The sequence below is a fragment of the Rattus norvegicus genome, chromosome 10 (genome assembly GCF_021556685.1).
Source record: "Rattus norvegicus strain SHRSP/BbbUtx chromosome 10, alternate assembly SHRSP_T2T, whole genome shotgun sequence".
Classification (NCBI taxonomy): domain Eukaryota; kingdom Metazoa; phylum Chordata; class Mammalia; order Rodentia; family Muridae; genus Rattus; species Rattus norvegicus.
This window is the reverse complement of record NC_141543.1, coordinates 57,710,304-57,733,945: the sequence shown is the minus strand read 5'-3', so window position 1 is coordinate 57,733,945 and position 23,642 is coordinate 57,710,304. Positions and strand designations below refer to the sequence as shown.

The 23,642-nt window shown below is 44.4% G+C and overlaps 1 long non-coding RNA gene across 2 annotated transcripts; it reads left to right on the top strand.

Moving 5' to 3' along the window:
* Positions 1 to 2,599: 2,599 nt before the first annotated feature.
* On the top strand, positions 2,600 to 23,305 carry LOC103693350 (uncharacterized). Of its 2 annotated transcripts, XR_015631248.1 has the most exons (10): positions 2,600 to 2,683; positions 3,010 to 3,036; positions 3,253 to 3,438; positions 8,858 to 8,969; positions 10,003 to 10,200; positions 14,344 to 14,644; positions 18,316 to 18,503; positions 19,503 to 19,698; positions 21,551 to 21,695; positions 23,171 to 23,305. It is a non-coding gene; the product is annotated as an uncharacterized LOC103693350 (long non-coding RNA). The 2 variants fall into 2 exon arrangements; XR_015631247.1 differs by lacking the exons at positions 14,344 to 14,644; positions 18,316 to 18,503; positions 19,503 to 19,698; positions 21,551 to 21,695; positions 23,171 to 23,305 and having other exon boundaries at positions 10,003 to 12,404.
* The last annotated feature ends 337 nt before the right edge of the window (positions 23,306 to 23,642 follow it).

Here is a 23,642-nt window from a genome sequence, read left to right as displayed (position 1 = left end):
TTGTGGTGTAGCTCAGTGATAGAACAGTTGCTTAGCATGCACGAGACCTGGCTTTCAAAGTTCAGCACCACTAGGGGACAAAAATCAAGTAAAGTAGTATCAGAGTTGGGTCTCAAAACAAGGACATCCTGGATTTCAGGGGCAAATGGATGGAATTAAAAAGTATCATCCTGAGTGAGGAACCCAGACCCAAAAGGACATATATAATATGTGCTCACTTATAAGTGGGAATTAGCCATAAAGTACAGGATACCCATGCTACAACCCACAGACCCAAAGAAGCCAAATAACAAGGAGAGACCAAGGAAGAATGATTGGGTCTTTCTCCAAAAGGAAAACAAATAGATATCAGAGGTCGATGGAAGGAGGGAACTAGTGGAAGAGGATAGTGGGACAGAACAGGGTGGGGAGAGATATATGTAGGTAGAGCAGGAGAGAGAGAAGGTAGATTGTCTGGAGGCATCTCTAGGACCTGCCAGAGACCTGGGATGGGGAGAGGAAGGATAAGGACAACAACCCATCCATAAAATCTTTGACCCAAAATGTGCCCTGCCTACAAGATGTGCAGGGACAAAGGTAGAGCAGAGACTGAGGGAATGGCCAACCAATGACTGCTCCAAATTGAGACCCATCCCATGAGCAAGAACCAACCCCTGACACTATTAATGATACTTCTTTATGCCTGCAGACAGGAGCCTGGCATTACTGTCCTCTGAGAGCCTCCACTCAGCTCACACCCAATGGAAAGAGATGCAGAGACTTGCACCCATTAGATAGAGCGTGGGGAGTCTTACAGAAGAGTTGGGCAAAGGATTGAGGGACCCAATGAGGACAGAGATTCCACGTGAAGACCAACAGAGTCAGCTAACCTGAATCAGAGACTGACTCACCAAGACCAAGCACAGGCTAGACCTAGGCTAGCATGCACATATGTAGCAGATGAACAGCTTGGTCTTCACACAGGTTCCCCAACAACTGGAGCCGGGGCTGTCCCTGAGCTTGCTGCCTGCCTATGATCCTGCACCCCTAAATGGACACCTTTATCTGGTCCCAGTGGGAGAGAGTGTGACTTGATGTGTGTGGGGGTGGGATGAGGGGGCAGGATGCTTGACACACAGAGTAAGGCCTCCTCTGAAGGTAGAATCAGGAAGGCTTGCATTAGGGGATACTGGGAGGAGAGGAAAGGCTGATATTGGATTGTAACAAGAATAAATAAATAAATTTAATAATAAAAAAGATTCTATCTACATAGTAGTTTGTTAATAACAATTCCAACTAGTAATAAACTCATCCACTATTGTACTGAAAAGGCAGAGATCAGCATGAGGTGCCATCTGGAGACTCAGTCACAAATCTCAAAGACTCCCAGCTCTCAGTGATCCTGCCATGCCTTGTGTGTTATATATTCTGTACTGTAGATATGTGTAAGAAAAAGAAAGAATAAAGACTGTGTCCCTGGAATCAGAAAGAGGAAAGTAACCTTTCTACCTGCCCACCTTGAAGTTAGAAACTTCTGGAGAGTGGAAGAGGTGCTGGTTGGTACAGAGGTAAGGAGCCCGCAAACTCGAGAGGAGAGGTCACTGGAGGCAAAGGTTTGCTTGTTTTAAATAGCATGTCCACTTGGAGCAGTATGGAGGGGTCCGGGGTAGACTGGGGTCTATTGGGGTCCAGTTGAAATGTCCTGGGTGAGATGGGGAGAAGAGAAAAAGGCGAGAGGTGGACATTGGGCTTTGTTCATAGGCTGTGGCAAATGGCTCTAACATCCAACTGAGGTGCCTGCAAGATTGACAGGCACAGCTGCTGACCTCAGGAGAGTCTCCCGGGGACCAGTGTGGTCATAGAGCAGTTTCGTCTATCAGGCCTAGCTACAGCCCAACCCCCATTACCACCCGGATCTAAACCCATCTGAAACCATTGCTACGAAGATTCTATTGCTGACTGTGCTCCGACATGCTCCCACAAATAAAATGTACTTCTTGGCACAGGACTGCATTCCTGAACATACCTTTTTGGGGTTCAAGCAGCAAGCATTACAGGGCTTTAAACACTCGATAAAGTATATTCCCAGACATTTCACAGGTATCCTATATCTATATATGAAGATAAAACATTCATTTTTATACTCTTTATTGAAAGGTGCACGGATAACCACAAGTAAACACATAAAATAATAAGGATGAATTTTCACCAACTAAAAATATCCAGCTCATCAGCAGCCAGATCAAAACAAGAACACTGCCCATTCTCCAGAAGCCCCTTAAGCACATTGAAGCTTAACACAGTTTTGAAATAAGGCTACCAAAAAAAATACAATCTTTCTCTGACATAACATGATAGTAATTTTACAGTGAGCTGTTAACTTGGGTCTGGTATTCCACCATTGGCAGGCTTCCGTTTCCCTTTTGCTCCTAAAAACCAAATCTTTAAGCAAAACTCCCAACTCTTCCCTCATGATCATTTGCGTCTTTAGGCCCGTCAGCAGATTCTGTTAAATGAACTGGCAAATTGGTGAGGAGCAGAGGATATGAATCTGTATTAAGCAGCAGTGAGTAGGCAGAGAAGTTGAATATCATGTAGCAAATAAGTGGGACTGTCCCTCAGTCATTTGACTCAGGATTCTAAGCACACACCCCAGGCAGTGCTAGCCTCTTAACAGCTTCCTATTGGGTGTTGCTTTGTAAAGGTGATTATCATAGAAGTTGTTTGTTCTTTTTCTTTGGTTTTTCTTCATCTTCATTTATACTGATAGTGTCAGATCTTCTATAGGACACTTTTATAGGACACTGATGTATTTGTCTCACTCTTCTAATTATACTTCCATAGCAATGCAGATCTAATATCTTCTTGTATACATATGCATACATAGACTCAAACAGCATGTGCATGTCTATATAGATAGGATTTGAACTGAGAGAGGCATGTGACCTTAGGAGTAGCAAGTGTATTTTTAAACATGAGTGGAGATCTATGGTTTTCTGACTTTGTTTTGTTTTGTTTCTTCTGGAACAGGGAAGAAGCCATTGCAGATGGGAGTGGGTGAGCACAGGGCTGGGAAGGGGATCCCAGGGCAAAAGGATGTGAGCTTGAAAGACGGTGGAAGTTGCTCCCGTTGCCATGGCTTATTAACTAAGAGGCAGATGGTCCAATGCGAGATGGGAGGGGGATACTCCTCCAACACCCCTGGGCTCCTTGCTTCTTCCCAACTTCTGCTGGGGGAAGAAAAGTGATTTCTATTGGCTTGCCTGCTTCCAGGTGACCCAGCATTTCCTGCTACCGATGACCAAGCATCGTCTCCTGGAGTCACGTGTCGGTCCTTCAGTGTCCATGCTCACTCCACCATGTGTCTATCAGAGAGAGCAAACACTGGTGTCTTTTCCTGGGCGTGACCTGCAGCCAAGGAAGCCTGCCGAGAGGCAACCCTTAAGGCTTTCCGTTGTGGTAAGAACATGTGAGATCTCACAGTGCTTCATTACTAACTGCAGATACTACATGGTGGAGCGCGCTTTCTAGCGTCTACTTGTTAGATAACTTCCGCATTTATTGTCCACATCACTACAACTCTGACCTATGAGACTGCACAGCATGTGTCCCTTTGCAACTACCTCATTCACCCTTCATACACGACAGACTACCTTCTCCTCGACAGTGCTGAAGACTAATCATGTGTGTGTACCTATGCGTGTGTGCGTACATGTAGATCACATTTTTTTCTTCCTTTTTTATTCATTTACTTAGCAGAGGACCTTGGGTCATCTCGTTTGTGCAGGCTAGCCTTCCGTTCTCTAGGTAGCTGAAGAAAACCTTGAACTTCTGATCCTCCTGCTTCCACCACCTGAGTGCTTGGGATTACAGGTGTGCACCAACACACCCAGTTCAGGTGGTGCTGGGAATCGAACCAGGGCTTCCGGAGTAGTAAGTGAACACTCTACTTGACTGATCTATACCTCTAGCCTCAGGCAGTTCCGTTTTGAATTGTAGTGAGGAGCCTCCCCTCTTTTTCTGAACTGGTGGTACAGTTTGTGAATATGTAATTTTCTCATTACAAGCCGATCACCATGAAGCACTTCTACATTCCCCAAGAAATGTCTCTGCCGGCAGCGACAACAGCTTAAAGCTTTTAAATTTTGATAGAAAAAAAAAAATCATGCAACAAAACAATTTGAATATAAAAATGGTCTTGCCTTTAACTCTTTTTTTTCATCTTTATTAACTTGGATATTTCTTATTTACATTTCGATTGTTATTCCCTTTCCCAGTTTCCGGGCCAACATCCCCCTAGCCCCTCCCCCTCCCCTTCTCTATGGGTGTTCTCCTTCCCATCCTCCCCCCATTACCACCCTCCCCCCAACAATCCCATTCACTGGGGTTCAGTCTTGGCAGGAACAAGGGCTTCCCCTTCCACTGGTGCTCTTACTAGGCTATTCGTTGCTACCTATGAGGTTGGAGCCCAGGGTCAGTCCACGTATAGTCTTTGGGTGCCTTTAACTCTTAAAAAAATGGTGTCCCCCTTTTTAGTGTACTGAGGATCAAACCCAGGGCCCTGTGCCATCCAGGAGGGTGCTCTCCCACTAACCTATTTCTAAGCCTTCAAGTGAAGAATTTCTGTTCTATCAAAGATGGTTTCCTTTCTATATAGAATATAAAGTCAATACTTTAAATGTATTACCTCTTCTATGCAGTTCTGAAGTCTGAATCCACCCCCATGCACCCACTAGGCAAGTGTCCCTGCCCCTACCTCATGTCTATTATTTTTGTTGTCGTCTGTCGTCGTCGTTTAAGTGTGGATTCAGGATAGCTGGAATGTTACAGGTGGCCTTTGACCCTTTGTGACTCTCTGCCTAAAAGGACTGTTGGAAATGAAACCTTTCAATGGGGGAAGCCTGCAGCTACACCGATGGTCAAATTTCATCAGCAGCCGTCGGCACTTGAGAAACAGCAGAGATTTGGAAACTCCACGTTGGAGGTTACTGACGGGTGGAGGCCAAGGGAAGTTGCAAATGTGCTTCTCTTAGTGGAAAAGTGTGAGGGTGACTGGTGATTGGAGACCAAGTAAATGATGGAGGAGGAGTTAAGGCCAAAGAAGTTAGAGGGAGGAGGCCAGTGGGCAGGGAGAACAGTACAGGCTTCAGGAGAGAGGATGCCGGTGGTGGGCCTGTGAGGCTTGCAGAGTGGAAAGGGAACAGCAAGTAAGAAGCAAGTCAGCAGAGAGAGTGAATCTGATGTGTGACAGAAAATAACCTGGGATGTTGTAAAGGGTTGAAAAGAAGTGCTAAGATCAAGGGAAACAAGATGGACAGAAAGGGGAGGGGAGCAGAGAAACTAGCTCCCAGTGGACCCACCAGCCCTCTTCTTGCCTGTAGAATTTGACCATCAAATTGCTACCATGGAAACTAGCAGGCTGAGGTGGGGGTGGCTGGAAAATGAGAATCTTCTGTTAGTTTACTGAGCCACAGAGCAGTCAAGAGTTTGGTTTCCTGACTTGTGAATAGGCCACTCTACTAAGAAAACCTAATTGTCTCATCCACTTATATCTGAGTCTGAGACCTGAAGGGAGACCCCTGCCTCACACTGAAGTGAGTCTATGTGCTTGATCAATTTCAACAAATATTGCCTTGTGTCAAGTGTCCCAGAAATAACACATTATAATGTTGGCGTTGCATATTCTGTTCGTAACTAGTGATGTTCCTATCCAATGATTGTTTTGATCAGAATAAACTTATTTCTTCCCTATCAATAAGTTCGTTGAGACACGGCCAAGAACTTAAAACAGTTCAGGTAAAACTGCACTGTCCCAGTGTTACTCTGGTTCACATGGAAGAGAAGTGGGTCGGCCGAAGAAACGAAAGGTATCTGCTACTACCAAGACGAAGATGTGTTTGCTCTCTTTTCTCCTGAGCTTCCCAGTGCTCCGGCCCCTGACCTCCTGAGCTAAGTGGAGTGTTGCCCTTGGAGGCTCGAGATCAGCCTGGTGAAAGATGGCTTGTGTTGAAAGACAAACCACCTTCATCTGGAACTTGTAAATTTGAGCTGGGGACACATTTGTCACATAGCGACCTTGCAGTAAGCAGAGCGGCTGCTCCCTCAGAAATAGGATTTTCATTGCTGAGGGGGTGTGGGGTAGATCTGTCCTCTATGGCCCAGGCTTCTGCCTTTGAGAAACACTGGAGGTAGGAGATTCTCACATGGTGTTAATGGAGATATAAACGGAGGCCACGTCTATAAGAGGGGACTTCAGAGTTTCTACCAACATTGAAAATGGACATGTCAGTTGGCAAGCAGATCTACTTTTAGACATTTAGCGTAGTGATTTTTGCACGGGTATGTCAAATATTTAGCTAATTGAACAGGTATACATATAGAGATACAGAGAGAGAGAGAGAGAGAGAGAGAGAGAGAGAGAGAGAGAGAGAGGAAATTCATGGCAACAATGTTATCTTTGCAACAATGTTATCTTTTCATCACTGGGAGACTCAGATACATTTTGAATACTCCAACACAATTAAAGGAACAAAAGAATAACAGATAGGTTTTGAAAATGAGTTTAAAGCCCCAAATCCCTACCCATTACTGTGTATTTCCTAACTGAATCATTGGGCTTTCCCAGTTGAAACTGCAAGAAATGTAAACATCTCACACCTCTACGTCCTCGAAGAGTGGATGATTTGCATTATGAGGAGTAAGGCTTAACCTCAAAGGCCAGCATCATCCCTGGATGGTGGTGAGCGGAGAAGAGTATAGAACAGCCTCACAGCCTCTGGCAAGTCTAGTCACTGTCAAAGCATTCTACAAACAGCACCAGGATACGCCGGCCTCTGTGACTGCACTCAAAAACTGAATGTGGGAGAATTGCCAGCTGTCTCATTTGAAAACTCTTGGATTCTTTGCTAGTCTGAGCATAAACTCTTTAGCTCAGCAAAAATGAGCTCCTTATGTGAGATGAAACCATCTGAAAGAATGTATGTTTGCAATAATCGGGATAGGATTATACTTTTCATTTTGGGAGTGTGGGCAGATGCTTTGAAAAGAGTAATTTAGAAATAGTTGTCTCTTGAGTTACTGTAAGAAACTAAACAGGTTGAAGATGTTGGAAGGCACACTTGCCTTCCCTGGCTACTTTTATCTCTTTATCTCATGTTTGCTGTAGCCCCCACTCTGTACGTTTATATGAAGCACCCGGGGGAGGTTACACTCTTCAGGCATTTTGCGATTGATAGCCTCACATTCCCACATCCTTTACAGGAGAAATTATAAGGCCTAATAAATATAACTAGCACCTGTCGGTTAAAGAGAGAACACAAGCCTGCTGCTTGCTTTCCTCTGCCTGCGCCTGGGAGCATTTAAGGATTTGTTTCAAAGAAGCTGCTGAAACTATGGAAACTTGACATCATCGGCAAACTTGCTGAGATGGAGAAGCTGGGCTTCCCAGGACACTCCCTCAGCACCTCCATCACTGTCCCTATGCCAAGTCTCGGCAGGTCAGTCACAGATGCCAAACTCCTACGACTCTGACATAGTCGGACTTAAAAATCTTACAGGCTTCTGACTGGCAGGTAAAGGGCTGAGGGGATTAAGGTACTGATGCTGTCTACTGACTTCTGAGTAGGAAGGGATTGAAGGCGATTAGTTTGCCATTGCCTAAAGTAAGCTAGATCCTGCCACCATCATTATGCCTTCCTGTCAGGCCAAAAGAAGAAAGCCACTATTTGTAGATCTGGACTCCTCCGTACAGGTGGAGCTCAAAACACCATGGGTCAGTTTCTTATGTGGCGACATTTTGTTTGGCTTCTTAAGGCTTTCAAATTTAACACCATTTATTCATTAAAGACTATAGTCTCCAAAAGTTTTAGATTTATATAAAAGCAGAGAAGCTAATAATCATTTTCCAGTTATTAACGCCATATTCTTATGGTGCACTTCTACACTTAATCTTAGTCAAAAGGCTGAGAAGCGGTTAGGATTGTACATTTCTTATTAGAAATGTCACCGGTACATAGTTATTAATAAAGCTCATAGCATGCGCCGCTACTCCCTGGGTTTATTTTGAAAGTGCATTAACTTCTGCTTACTCGTTTTCTGTTCTGGGATGCCGTACTACACTAACTTATTAGGTGTCTTCAGGATCCTCTTGGCTGTGGCAGTGTCTCAGACTTCTCTTGTCTTGATGGCCCTCCTTGGTACTTTTTGTTGGTGGCAGTGGTGGTTTTATTTTTTATTTTTAGTTTTTGAGAGTCACTGCCTGTTGCATTCCACTGAGCTTTCTCCCATCACCTGAGTCTCCTCAAGCCTAACACCATGGGACTGAAGAGTAAAAGTTTCTGAGGTAGCATCATTCCATCATATTACCTAGCATCCCAAGACCTTGCCACTGTTAACATTGGCCTGAATCACCCAGCCACTGGAACGTTTGGGAGTGTGGGCAGATACTTTGAAAAGAATAATTTAGAAAATGTTGTCTCCTGAGTTACTGTAAGAAACTAAACGGGTTGAAGATGTTGGAAGGCACACTTGCATTCCCTGGCTACTTTTTATCTCTTTATCTCACGTTTGTCCTAGTTCTATGTGGCCTGGCTGTCCTAGAACTAACTCTGCAGACTAGGCTGGCCTCAAACTCACAGGGATCTGCCTGCCTCTTCTTCCTGAGTGCCGGGATACAAAGGCATGTGTCACCATGCCCAGCTATTTTCCTCAGCAAAGCCACCACTGAGCCTTTCCAATGCTTACTGGTATGATGAGACACCTACATGTATATGAGATACATGTATCGTTCAAAGAATGGAATGAATACCTCAAAGCCTCAAGTGAGTCCTCCCATACAGCCCTTCCCAATTTCCCATTCCTTATGTCTATTGTCTTCCAGAATGCAAAGGAGCCTGGAGCTCTTCATGCTGGGTCCAACAGAGGGTACCTGGCTCTCCAAAACGATCGCCCACTGGTTTAGACAGTGTTCAGTTCTGCCAGCTCCTGATTCGGTGAGTGGAGTTTTCCCTATTTGACAATATAATGCTATCCTATCTTTTCGAAGCAGAAAATTTGACACTCATTATGAAGAAGGGCCATCTTCCCCTTCAAAATAAATACCTACCAGCATTATCTTTGGGCTGGATAGTTCTGTTCCCACTTGACACCAGTTAGAATAATTTTGGAAGAGGGAAACTTAATGGAAAAGAATGCCCCCACCAGATTGGCCCGTGGGCAAGTCTTTGGTGCGTTTTCTTTATTGATGTGAGAGGGCCCTTGTCATTGTGAGTGGCGACATCCCTGGGCTGGCAGTCCTATAAAACTGCAAGCTGAGAAGTCCAAGAGGAGCAAGCAGCACAGCTCTGCGTCAGTTCCTGCCTCCAGGTTCCTGTCTTGAGTTCCTGTCCTGGCTTCCTGGGATAATGAAGTAGAAGGCGTAAAATGAAACGAACCCTTTCCTCCTTGAGTTGCTTTTGACCATGGCGTTTCATCACAGAAGTAGAAATCCTCAGACAATCTACAGCCACTCTTTATTCTTTTGCCATTCATTTAAACATTTCCCTTTTCTATACTCTAAAACCAGAACACGTCTCAAACACACAAAAACGCTTGCGATTTGCATCCCATCACATCCAAGGGATGGAAGTGATTTCTAACGTCTAAGTACTAGATATTGTGCCCAACAGGTTTTAAATAGCAACAAGTTCTCCCAAGATGCTACTTGGAGACTGCTAATGCCTACTGTGCTCAAAGGCAATCCACAAGTGGGCAAAACCAGCCTCCCAGGAACTTGATCCTCACTCCAGGCACCAGAATCTACATTTAACAAGGATCCTGGTCACATGAACGCACAGTAAAACCTGCTCCCTCACCTGGCCCTCTTAACACTCTTTTAGAGTACTAAAAGGTCATTTGCAAAAGTCTGTAGAAGGGAATAGGAGTTGTGTTTTCTGACATCATTTTATCTGAATACACAATTGTTGGGGTTTTCTCTTTCTTTCTCTTGTCTTCCCTTTCCTTTCCCTTTTTGCTTTCCTTTTTCAGACAGAATCTTACTCTCTGGTCAAGTCATCTTCCATTCATGATCCTCCTGCCTGTGCTCTCAAGCTCTGGGACACCAGGCATGCAGCACCATCACAGCTGTCCCATTTCTTACAGAAGATGCATAACCAATGCCTCCGCTAATTCAAGTGGTCAGCCCTGGTGACGTCACTCCCTCTGTTCGCGCTTGCAGCCATTTATGTAAGTACCTATGTATGCAGACCAAGCTTATCTCACTTTCCGCAAGGGACAGAGCAGAGATCAACAGCCTGCAAACTTGCAGATTGAATTAAAGGAGCTCATGTCTGCTCCATTCAATGTCAGTGTTAATGACAGCTTTGAAGACACAGTTATAAAATATATCGAGTTGGCAATGTAAGCCTGAAGAATGAAATGCACCGCAGTGGAACAGAGAGCATGAATCTCGAAAATTAACTCCCACGTATGGATATTTGATTACTGTCCATGTCAGGTCCTGAACTGTAAATCATGAGTCCCCAAGGATAATGAGCTGTCAGCAGGTTGACAATCACGGGGTAACAATTGAGATACATTTCAACATCTTTTTAACTGGATTTTAAGCAAGATGCTACAGTAGAGTCCCCTGCTCACTCTCTTCCGGGGCTCCCTGTCCTCTGAACCACTGCCATGCAGACTTTGTTATGGAGTTAAAGCCGCCTGTAGATGACTCAGTGGTGGCTCTGACTTGGGGTAACCTACTCCCCTGAGATGTGACAACCACAGACACTTCCAGACATTGTCAGTGTCGGAAGAGGAAGGGAACTGTCTCCTGATGAGGATTATTCCAGAAGGTCTCTCAGCATCTCTGCCAAAGTCATGGTCATGTAATGTTATAGAATGTTGAACTCGGAGGAATAGGTCACTTATCACACAGGCTTGGCGTATCATACATCATGGGTGTTCCATTCTCTACCATGTAAGTATACTTCATAGAGGAGTTTCTTATGGAGAATGGCAGAAGCCACTACAGCCTCCACCTGAGATGACCCAAAAGATGTCATAAATCAGTTCTCAAAGAGGAAATGATGACCTCAGAGCTTTACAAGTCCGGTGACACTTGGTCTCATCCTTAGACACAACCCTAGATTCTTGGTGGCCCTTATTGAGAGCTAGAGTCAGAGAGCTAATTTCCAGCTTTGTTTCAGCAAAGTGTCCCTGGGCCCCAGCTGGAGAAGCTTCAGGGAGAAGCAGTGATGGGGTAGAAAGGAACCAATCATTACTCTGGAATCCTTACAGCTCTGAGGTTCTACTTCCAAACCAAATATCCTCCATTCCACAGAGCTGATGGGGCAGAGCTCGGGGGGGACCTAGACAGAGTTATCATTATGAAACACTGAATAATTAGTAGACAGAAGACTTTTTAAAATTAACTTTTTAAAACTCACCTCCTAAACTGACATCTGAAAATATTATGCTGCCCTTCTTGAAATAGGAGCCATGGCCCTGGAGATCATAAAAAATCAGGATCCAAGAATTCTGCTCTTGTCTAGGCTTCACCCTCTTTTGAGAGTTTGAGCATATCTAGGTTTTAAAACGTCTTCTTGGATAAAGCTCCTCGATTGCTAGGTGCTTCCCTTCTCATCCCTTTACTCTGCTATGGACTCTAATTTGTTTCATTGATGTTATTCTCCTACCTAATTCTCACCCACCCCCTGCCATATGCCCAGGACCTACTTGGATTTAACAAGTCCCACCTGACACCAACAACTCTCTTTCCTCCCCAAGTTACTGGAGAGGAAAGAGACAATATCCTCATCGATGTGCCTGTCCTCCCTGCCTTTCCCTTACAGTCTGCCAATTCCGGGGCTCATAGTGACTTTACAGAACATGACTATGGCAAGCCACGTGAACTGACTGTCCTTATGTGAGAGAGACACCCCCCGGGAAGATTCACAAAAGGTTAATAATACAAAGAAAACTGAGATGGGAAAGAGAGGAGCTCTTTACTTTAACTCCATTTGTGTTTTGTACCATACTAAGTTAATATCCCAAATGCTAACAAAACGGAGAATGCAAATTGTGCTTCTGTTTAATCCTAAGGTCAAGAAGCAACTGCTACCAAAACTCAACGTATCAAGTAGCACCATATGCTCACACACAGGCCTTCCCTATTCTCCACAGTTGCCACATTTTCACCAAACATCTCTGCAGAGCACTTGTCCCTTCTGTTGCCTTGCTTTTACTGACCCCGTGTTTCCTGTCAGAAGCATTTGTCTCCCCTTCACCTGGCAACATTATGTTTTTCCATTAAATTCTTAATATTTCCCTGACTTTCCAAACCAGCGACCTCTCTTTATTATTGGATTCCGTCGTGTTTCTCAGCACTTACCTTTAGACTGCCTGCTCTCGTTGGTTGTATTTAAATTTACTGTTTCTTCTCATTCATTCTTGAGAAAGTTATTGGGATCCATCTTTGAACTCTAACACTCCCACAAGATAGACATTTGCTAATATTGGTAGATTATTGATTGGTTACCTTTTATCACTCCTTACCAAAGACTTTCTTATTGCAGCTTGAGAGATTTAAGTTTTAAAAGTATACAAAGATTTGATTGAGAGACCAGGGAAGGACTCAGTTGTCCTACAAAATGAAAGTAGAATCAGTCTGTCAGTGGAGGCAGGAGGAGGCTCCAACAAGGAGCAAGTGGGAGGGATCTGAAGTCTGACAGCAAATCTATTAGTTCTACTTGGGCCTGTGGCACCTGATGTATAACACACACACACACACACACACACACACACACACACACACACACACACACCTTGTCAAGTAATAACAGTAAAGTTCATTTCACATAAGAACAAACAGAAGCTTGGTCATTGATATTAAACCTTCCTTCCTTCCTGTCTTTCCTTCTTGAATGCAAGTTCATACACCTGTGTTCATGGTAAAATGTAGAGGGAGAGTTTTGAGCAAACTCCTGCAAGATGGAACTGACATGTTGTGAGGGAGAAGAAACTAGAACTGGGGTCTTTGTCCTGAGTAGCCAGTATCCACCCTCTCAAGCATTGCTGGTGCTCAGGATCACCAGAGAAGTTTTAAAATCATGGATAGGAAGGTGGGTGACAGGGTACTAGGAAGGGCATCCGGCTGAATTAGACTGGACTGGTGCTCAGGAGCCAGTGTCATTGAAAAGCTCAGTGGGAAATTCTAACATTTATCCAGGCTTGAGAACTCTGAGCTGAGACAGAGGAGAGATGCTCGGAGGAGTTAATTCCCTAAAAGAGAAATACGGATGTTCATGACTGTGTGGAAGGATGCCCAACCTGCCAACCAGATAATGCAGGTGAAAATGAGGCCCTACATTCTTGCCTTCCATGCTGGTGAGAAACTAAAAACAAACCAAAAAACGAATTAGAAGATTATCAGTATCTGGTGTGAGTAGAAAAATCAGAAAACAGAGCCAGAGGTTCCTGATGAGAGGGTAAATTGCTATAGTAACTTTAGAGTGGAATTTGGCCATTCGATGAATACCCCGAGGACTATACATCCCACTATAGAGACGTGTGCTCATCCACGTTCTTTGCTGCTCTAGTCATAGTAGCCAGATATTGGAAAAGGCTTAGATGCCCATCAGCTGATGAATGGATACTGAAAATGTGGTACATTTACACAATGGATTATTATTCAGCCACGTTAAGGGAGATGAAATTATTAAGCTTACATGTAATTTGATGGAATTTATAAAACTATCCTAAATGAGGTAACCAAGACCCCAAAAGACCAATACTGTGAGTTTCCTTTTACATGTGGATGTTAGCTTTTAAGCCTTCAAATGTGTGCTGCAGTCCAAATAACCAAAGAGGTTAGGTAGCCAGCAAGGGATCATGGGGAAGGACAGGATCGCCCAAGAAACGGAGACTAGCATACGGTGTTATAGAGAGAAAAAATGGAGATGAAAGAGAAAGAGGATCAAATGAGGGGATAGAGAGCAGGGTAAAGGAGAGAAGGAAGGACAACTAACACAAAATGTCTTTTGAAAAAAAAACATACTAAAACCAACTGCAGATGCTTCCTAAAGCATATATAGATATAAAATCTAAAGGAGGTCACCCAAACAGGAGAGACAATGTCCCAACTAGACACCCTCTGCCATCAAATACATCCTCCTGTGCCAGGAATGGGCTACATCTTGCTGATGTATTATCCAAACAGGCTCCATAGAGCCCCCCAAATATCACAGGGTAATGACAAGGCTGTTGGTTTTCACAGCCTGAATGTAAGACCCTACTGCTGGAGACAGCATGAAAACAGCACTTACTTACGTCATAGAACATGGAGAGGTCGAGCGGCTACCTTAGTAGATGCTTCTCCCCCTGCAGGCTAACAATTCTGATCCTGGAAGATACTCTGCATGGTCCCAGAAGAGAAATATTCATCATTGTCACCCAGCTACAAACCCTGCAGCCTATGACAGTCACCTGCCTGCAGATACACTGGAGCAATAGTGACACAAATGTTATGGGAGTCACCAACCACTTTCTGATTGGATTTAAGGCCTGATTGGATTGGAGATGGAACCCATAATGGACGCTGTTAAAATGGCTAAGAACCTGAGAGTGGGGAGGTCATGAGCCTAGGGGAAAAACCTACCACTGTGATCCTGCTAAAGAAGTGCAGCAGGTAAAGGACTCCTGGGGACCTACTTCTAAACCCAGAGGTCAGATCAGGACTGATACACACATCAAAGCCTACAGACTGTGGCAGCTCACACAAGACAGGTTCAAGGCAGATGGAGCCTCAGCACTGAGAGGAGGAAGTGAACACACATGGTCCTATCCTTAACTAAGAACCTATTGACAATGGATACTAGTCAGCAAAAGGAAAATCAGTTTTCCCCTCAGAATGTCAATGGATCTATCAACCACACTTCAAGGCAGGCTTCATGCCCAGGAGTAGTTGGTCAACACAATAGGAGCTTTTTGTTTCATTTTGTTTTGGTTTGGCTCTGTGTGTGTGTGTGTGTGTGTGTGTGTGTGTGTGTGTGTGTGTGTGTGTGTGTGTTGGTTTTTGTTTATTTGCTTGTTTTGATTTTTGTTTTTGTGTTTTGTTTTGTCTTTCTTTTTGAAAGAGGGAAAAAGAACATAAAGTTACATGGGTAGGGAGGTAAGGACGTAGAGAGGATCTGAAAGGAGTTCAGGGATGGGAAGCCATGAGCAAAATATATTACATGAAAAGAATTTTAATTAAAAAAAGTAATAATCTGTGTAAATAAAAAGAGGCCATAAATTCGAGGGAGTGAGAGAGGATATACGGAGGGGTTGGCAGGAGAAAGGGGAAATAGAAAATTTTCTATTACTTTATACTATAATTATATTTTAATTTCAATTTTAAAAAAATTAGAGTGTATCATGTGGTCAAAGCAATCCCTCTCAGCTAGCGAAACACATATAGAGACCTATACACCCATGCTCATCATGCTGTGCTTGGGTGGAAGAAAACCGGAAGCAGCTAAGTGTTCATCGGTAGAGCTGTGGCTATGTCCCCTGAGCACAGTCTGCCTACGGGTACTCAGCAGCTGCTGGTAGTAGATAAAGGGGCTCTGTGTGCACTTGTGGAGGCAGGTCCTAGACTTCATGGGGTTCAAAGGCAAGTTGCCCACATGTGCGCGCACGCACACACACACACAAAATATCATTGAAATTTAATAGCACATACCCAAATGCACTATAGTTTCTGTATGTGTGCATTCATAATTATGTTATGAATGAAAAAGCACACAAAGGCAAGAGGAACGAGAAAATGGAGGAGCAGCTCTAGTATGGAGATACAGACAAATGGCCTTATCTATCTATAACTTCAGGTTTTTTCATAAAACAATGTTTAAGATCAAGAAATGGCAGTATAACACAGCCAGAATATGGCAAATACATAGGCGAATGCCAGCAACAAACCACTGAACTGAGAACGGGACCCCCGTTGAAGGAATCAGAGAAAGGACTAAAGAGCTTGAAGGGGCTTGAGACACCATATGAACAACAATGCCAACCAACCAGAGCTTCCAGGGACTAAGTCACTGCCCAAAGACTATACATGGACTGACCCTCGGCTCCAACTGCATAGGTAGCAATGAATATCCTAGTAAGATCACCAGTGGAAGGGGAAGCCCTTGGCCCTGCCAAGACTGAACCCCCAGTGAACGTGATTGTTGGGGGGAGGGCGGTAATGGGGGGAGGTTGGGGAGGGGAACACCCATAGAGAAGGGGAGGAGGAGGGATTAGGGGGATATGGGCCTGGAAACCGGGAAAGAGAATAACAATTGAAATTTAAATAAGAAATACCCAATTTAATAAAGATGGAGGGAAAAAATTTAAAAAAAAAAAAAAGAAAGAAAGAAATGGCAGTATAGGCCTTTAAGACCAGCACTTGGGAGGCAAAGGCAGATTTCTGTAGATTTGAGAATAGATTGGCCTACCTCAAAAGTCCCAGGGCAAACAGGGCTTCATCATGAGACTTTAGTTTATGTGTTTGTCTGTGTACATGTGTGTGTGTGTGTGTGTGTGTGTGTTTAAGTATTTCTTAGTCAATGAAAAATCATTTTTAAGAGTGAGTGAAATATCTGTGGACCTTACATATCAAGGCAGTGAGTGGTTCTTAATTTGGAGATGTGGAGGGGGGCACAAACATCTGAGATTCTAATGAAAGACTTCCCCTAAAAATTCTATAAAAACCTAAGATGCTTTTGTTCAATTTCTGCGAATTTCCAGAGTCCCTGAAACCCAGTCCTACCCCCAACCCCTGACTTCCTGACCCCAGGCTAAGTGCGTCTGCGCACATGGTCCAGAGGCTCGCACACCACTCTGCTCTCGCACCCGGGTTCTTCCGGAGGAGTCAGGAGGGGAGTCAGAACGCCTGACAGCTATTTTTACGAGCGCGTCAGCAGTTCATCACCCCAGATTGAATTTCCCCAGAAGGTAGATTTTCGCTGACATCTTAATACTTGGAAAGGAGCGGCTGATCCTTGAGTAGTGAAGGGATGGCAGCAAGTGGCCAGAGGAGCCACAAACAGAAGCTGATCTGTGTCGGGGAAGCGTCCAGGTTTCTCATCTGCCTTTAGACACCCTCGGCTTCTTTTTAAAGTTCTGCAGTGTCACTCCCCCTCACACAAGGCCGCTATGCTTCCCACCTCGCCATTAACACAGATGGATTTTTTTTTTTTGTGACTTTGCTTATACATTTTTAAAGAAGCAAGAGACATAAAAGAGCCTATTTCCACTCCTAAAATGCCAATCAATATTCTTTGTACTTTTCCAAAATGCACATAGGATGAAGGTTTGTATCTGCCCCCTTTGGGTCTGCTTTAAAGTGTTTTAATGGCCAAGCCTGCCTTTCTGAGAGCGGATCTCCTCAGTAACACACTTTTTATTAAGTCTCAGCACTACCAGCAGATATACAGTCTGTACCAAATCTGATTAAATGTGCTGTGCCTGCCTGGGCTGTGAGTGTCTTGCACGCAGGGTCCCCAGAGAAGAGCTGTTCTCCTCAGTGCCCGCCCAGTCCCCCATCTGCATAATTAAAATGTCTTTTAAAAAATTAACTTGGAAAAGAGAGGTCTGGGTATTAATATAACATTATCTAAGAATTTTAGAGGCTTGTTGCTTTTAGAACATAATGATTTTCTATTTTTGATGTACTGGGGTTCAAACCTTGGATCCTGTGCATGCTAGGCAAGCCCTCGGTCACTGAGCTTAAGTCCCCAGCCCGAAACATGATTGTGTTTGATGGAGATGCAGCTGGCTGAGTTTTTAGTCTTTTGTGTCTTTGAGAATACTTTCTGCAGCTGGCATTGAGAACCTACCCTGGAGTTATCCAGCCGGCCTTTGCAGGTTCTTCCCTCGTGGCCTTCCCTCATAAACTCTTGCTCCCTGTCATACAGGAGTCCATTTCCTTGTACAAGCCCTTTCCTGCATCTCCATCCTCATTGGTGCCCTCTGGCCTAATGCCACATGGTCATTTATTTTGGGTCACTGTGCTCCAGAAACAAATACAGATTTTTCATAATCAGTTACTGTTCATGCCTGTCGCTGGCTCTCGCTTTCTTTGAGCTGCTTATGTAACGTGGGGAAACAAACCCGGGGCCTCACTCCTGATCATACTCCAACCTCCTCTAGTTCCCTTTCAATGTCTGCAGAATCTTGTCTCTCCCACTCGTGGGAAAGCTGAGCTATAACCTTCCCTCCACAACTCTGTGTGAATATTGACTATATCCAGATATTCCAAACTCTGACGATTAAAAGCAAAACTGTTTCCTGTGAGTTTATAATCGTGTGAGATTATACCTATTGTACATGCAGATTGTGAGTAAGCGTACAAACGAAGACAGTAACTCCAGAAGTGCGGAGAACGAAGTCAAGGGATGTGCTGAATGTGGGAAGGTGACACTGGTGAGGAAGGAATCAGGTTGCCATCTATGGAGTAGAGCATGGCAGTCGTGAAGACATCAGGGGAGAGACCGCTCCAGCAGCAAATGCAAGGATGCTAGGTAGGCACTCAGCATGTGTGTGGCCATGAGTTTCCCAGGGAGCAAAAGGTTTTCTAAAAGATGTCCCTCTGTCCTGCAGCACCAAGTGCCTAACAAGGGCATCAGCTGCTTAGTCCTAAGACTCTCTCCCATGAGGAGTCTGTCCACCTTCCTGGGACTGGCACAGTGTAGGGCACCTATTAGGAACTAAGACTGAGGAAGGAAGGAATGGGTTCTTGCGAGTAGCTCCCAGCCCATTCATGAACCTAAACTCATGACTAAGCTTGATTTCTGTGTGGCAGTGTTTACTGGCACAACCTTGTTATTTTAATCAACCTGAAGCATTGGGCTCGTCCATGGCTTGGGATAGCCGGTGTAGAACTGGTTTTCGATTAATTGGAAAGGCCCTTTTAGCCCCATGGGACACATCCAGAAGGGCTATTATTTGCATCAACGTAGTGACCCCTCCCCCTTCCAGTTGCATGTCTGAATGAAAGTCTTTCCTTGGTGATCGTCACCAAGCTCAGTGTTGCGACAAACATTCCTTGGACCATTTTTTGTTAAAAAAAAAATGGAATTTACAACATGGAGTTTACACTTAAGGCTAAGGGCTTGCCAATGGGCTGACCCCTGGGTCTGACCTCACTTTGGCTTTTAATTTTGTCTTGGGTAACGTGCCTTCTGTTCGATGACCATGAGCCGCAGAGTCTGCGAGTAGACTCTAAATTTATGTTATCCACTAAGCTCGATCTGTGCTGTAGGTACTTTGAGCATCCAACACGCACTAAGAATCATGATGTCAGTACCTACGGCGAAGCAGGGAGGACCCGGCAAAAGCAAACAGCTACGCTTCCACAGAACCTATGGAAGGCCGGTTAAGAATGCCAATATGGACGTGGGGAGGCTTGAGGCTCTCGGAGTGTGGCATGATCATAGCGATGGGAGAAAGGTCACTCCAGGTTGAAAAAGTCTTCCACTGGGTGTGGATGATAACAATTTTTTTTGTTCATGCTTTTAAAGATTTACTGTTTATTTATGTGTGTGGGCACACGTATTTACATGGCGAGGATCCACACAAGCAAGAGGAAGGCATAGGATCCCCTGAAACTAGAGTCGCTGTTGGTTGTGAGCCACCTGACACGGATACTGGGAGATGAATTCTCACCCTCGGCAACTGCAGCAAGGGCCTTAGTCACTCAGCCATTATTTCTAAAAGGTAGGTTTTCCTGAGAGAATGAAGTAGCAGTCATTCCAGCAGGTAGCACACAAAAGCATGCTTACCACATGGTCTAAGAAAGCTTGGTGAGTCTTGGAGAAGAGTCAGCTGCCCAGAGTGACCACTGGGTGGGATGAGGAATAGGAAAGGAGGCCAGAATGCGCTAGAGCACTCTAGGTTCTCAACCTGTGGGTCAAGACCCCCACAGGCATCTCATATCAGATACACTGCTCTAGAGCGACAGGAAAAGATGGAGGATAAAGGGTCTTTAACATCCCAACTTGGGATGCTACGGAGCGGACGTGGCTCATCAGAAAACCTCAGTGCTTTCCTACTCATCTTGCCATCACCATTGGTGGTAGCCTGAGCTCTGAAGAATAGGGTGGAGGAGGCAGACATGGGCTTTGGTGCATACCCAAATAGAGAGCTTTTCTGAGCCCCTAAACCTCATTTATTTGTGGCTCTAGCAAATCATTTCCTTCCTCGAAAGGCTCTTTATTCATAGAACAGAGGTAAGACTAGCACCTATCTCGAGAGCCTGAAAAGGGAATGGAAGGACGTGTGAGGGACTCAGTACTGTGCACAGCACATAGGGAAGTGCTCAGAAGATGCAGAGTGGGTTCGTAATAACAAGCAATGAGTATAGCATGACGGAATTGAGTTCGGTTTCCTTGACGAGGGTCGACAGAGAAACCCAGTGTCGGGCAGATCAACTGAGGTCGCTTGACCTGATAGAGTTTCTGAGGACATTCCCAGCAGGCGCTGTAGCTCTGGCCCCAGCTCTCAGCCAGATTCAGAGTCAAGAGGCCATGCCTGGCAGGCTCATCCTGTCCTCGGATTTCTTACCCCAGAGGGATCAAGGAAAGGGAGCCCAGGCCTTGGATTATAAAGACATTCTTGCTTCTCCCTGTGTAAGACGATAATGCCAAAGGACCCTGGCGCCAGGCACAGGAATGCAGCCTGTCCAAGGTTCCTTGTCCCCACACAAGATCACTAAGTGCTTGCTGGTATTAGACCCTGGGGACTATCTTAAAAGTCCTTGTTTCTCCTGCTTGTTTTTGTTTGACAACAGTGTTGTACAAGCTCATAAAGTATATAATTCTGCCTCTGGGAGTGCTTGACACAATTTTTTAAAAAAAAAGAAGCTTAAATGCACATTTTCAGAGTACTTTTGGGCTCACCTCAAAACCGACATCCCATCCCATACCCATTCTTACTCCTGTGTATTTGTCCCCAACATCAGTGTCAGGAGGTAATATTTGTCACAGCCAGCCTGCGCCCTAAGCCCTTGCTTTATACCAGGGCTCATCGTCAGTTGTGTATAGGCCCTGAGAGCTGCTGGCTTGTTCTACAAGTCATTGTCCCCCAGGGAGCACAGGCAAAGCCTGGGCAAAGATTATGGCGCTAAAGGTTTCAAATAACCTTATTTTATAAAGGAGTGTCTAAGGTTGGTTAGAAGAACAAAAGAAAAAGAGGAATAGAGAGAGGGAGGGAAAAGTAGCGAGAGGACCAATTATTTGCTCAGACAAATCCCACTCCCATCTCTAAAGCCCTGTGGAGATTAATGGCAATTCTTAACTAAAAATGTCCCATCTCTCTAGATTGTCACCTCCCATCCTGCCTCTGGCTCTGGGCTCTGCTCATCCCAGAGAGATAACACTATCTTTCTCTGGTGGCTTTTCCCCTGTATGGCTTCCAGGACCACCCAGTGAGCCACCCACCCACCCACCACCCATAGATTTAGGGAAAAGTTTGATTTTGAAATGGAGATCTCAGCAAAGGGCTGGGATTGCTCCGCTGAGCCTTTCTCTGGCGTTTATGGTGATTTATTTTATTTCGATTTCTCTTACAGAGTTCTCATAAGGAAATCTAAGTCAACCCCCAGCTTTGACAGGTGAAGTCCTCTGGGAGGCTAGCTGTTCCAGGAGCCAGGACAACACTGGAATGTCCTTCCAAACCAAGACCCAAACAGCTGAGGAGCTCCAGTTACCCAAGATGTGAGTGACAAAGACACTTCTGCCAGTTGGAGGCAGAGACAGGGGGCGGGAGGGTGGGAGGGGGTAAGAAAGGTAGTGCAGGGAAGGACAAGGAAGAAGGGCAAGGCAAGGGGTCGGGGTGGGGTGATGGGGGGTGATGAGCTGTAACTATCCAGAAGGCAGTGGACCTTCCTAGTCTCTAACTATATCCCTTCTGTGCCTTGGGAAACACGGAGTGGTTCCCATGTTGAATCTCAGGGCATCCTTGGTGAATTATTGATTCCCCCAGGATCATCAAGACACGCTTATAGAAAGTGACCGAAGTGAAGATACATGCACATACACTAGCAAGGCGAGTCTAGCCTAAATCTCTGATTCAGGATTTGAGAGATACAAGGTCTGTTCAAGCCGAATTAGAAACGCATGCCCACTAGGCTGTTCTTATTTTATCTTGTTTATGTTTCCTTGTACATGTTTTTCAAAACTAACTGGGGTACTGGGGGGAAAGGGTCATTCTTGAACATGAAATTTTAATTGGTTCTAAAATTTCCAAGAATAAGTTTTAAAATTTTTGCTGAGAAAGAGACAGAAGAATAAAGTCAAGGAGCTCACCTTGGCTAACTTGTGGGGTTGGAAGAAGGATTGAAGTGAGAGATAGGAGATCATCAGCCTCTTTAATACTGCTCAGTTGTCCAATGAATGTAGGTTGTGTGTGTCATTACATTCTCAAGTAAATTCAAGAAATAAAAAAATTTTTAAAGCATCATGTTTTGGAAAAACAAGGCTATTTTATTAAACTAAACACTTCTTAACATATTTTACTTGTGTATTTTAATTGAATTTTGTTTTCTCAGCTCTTTAAAAATGTTGCATTCATTATGAGTGTGGTGTGTGTGTGCATGTGTATAATGTGTTTTTGTGGAGTGTGTGATGTGTGTGTGTGTGTGTATGTAATGTGTATGTTTGTATATGTGATGTTCATTTGTAGGCTATGTCTCAGATGTAAGTGCGTGGGCATAGAATGTATATATATGGGTGTCTATGTCCTAAAGCTTGTGTGTGGAAGTCAGAAGACCCTTTGGCCTGTCTGTGTTCCAGGTTTGAACTCAGATAATCAAGTTTGCAGAACAAGAGCTCTGACTGATGAGCCATCTTGCTACCCCTTTCTCTCCTAACTCTTTAATAAACCCTTTCTGGCAAATGTCAATTTATAGGACAATAGCTGAGCACCACATCCCCACCCCCAGAAACAAGCCTCACAGGGGATGAGCATATCCAATGAATTCATATGCACACATCAAACATTTGAGTTAGAACTGCAACCCCTTAAAACAGCTTTTATTTTTAACCATGAAAACAAGCTGACAGGAAAGTTAGATAGTTTCATAAGTATCCATAACCTACCAGTCAGAGTTAACAAGCATTTTTATTTACTTCAAATCTTTAAGATTAATCACGATAATAAATGCTACAATTCTCCCTTGCTTTCCTCCTAGGGGCAGCAGCTTTGCCCTCAAGCTGGTGTGAACATTCCCGCCCAAGGCCTTTAATCTATGTGTAAGTGAAGAAAGAAACACACAATCTTGGGTTTTGGTCAGAAGGGCTAGTTTGAAGATCCTCTCATTTCACCAAAGGATCCTCAAATCTGTTTTGTTTTTTTATAAATTTAATGTGTGCATGTATGTGTTTGCCTGTGTGTGTGTGTGTGTGTGTGTGTGTGTGTGTGTGTGTGTGTGTGTTATGTTTATGTGTTATGAGTCTGTGCAGGAATACTGTGGCACAGCATGTGTGAGAGTCAGAGGTCAGCTCCCAGGTATCTATCTATCCTCTACCTCCAGTATGGGCTCCAAGGATTGAACAAAGGTAGCTAGCATGCATGCTTCCACCCTCCAAGGCAACCGGGCAACCCCTTTCATATCTTTCCTCCCAAATTTAAAAACCAGGAAACCTCTTCGTCAAACCCATAAT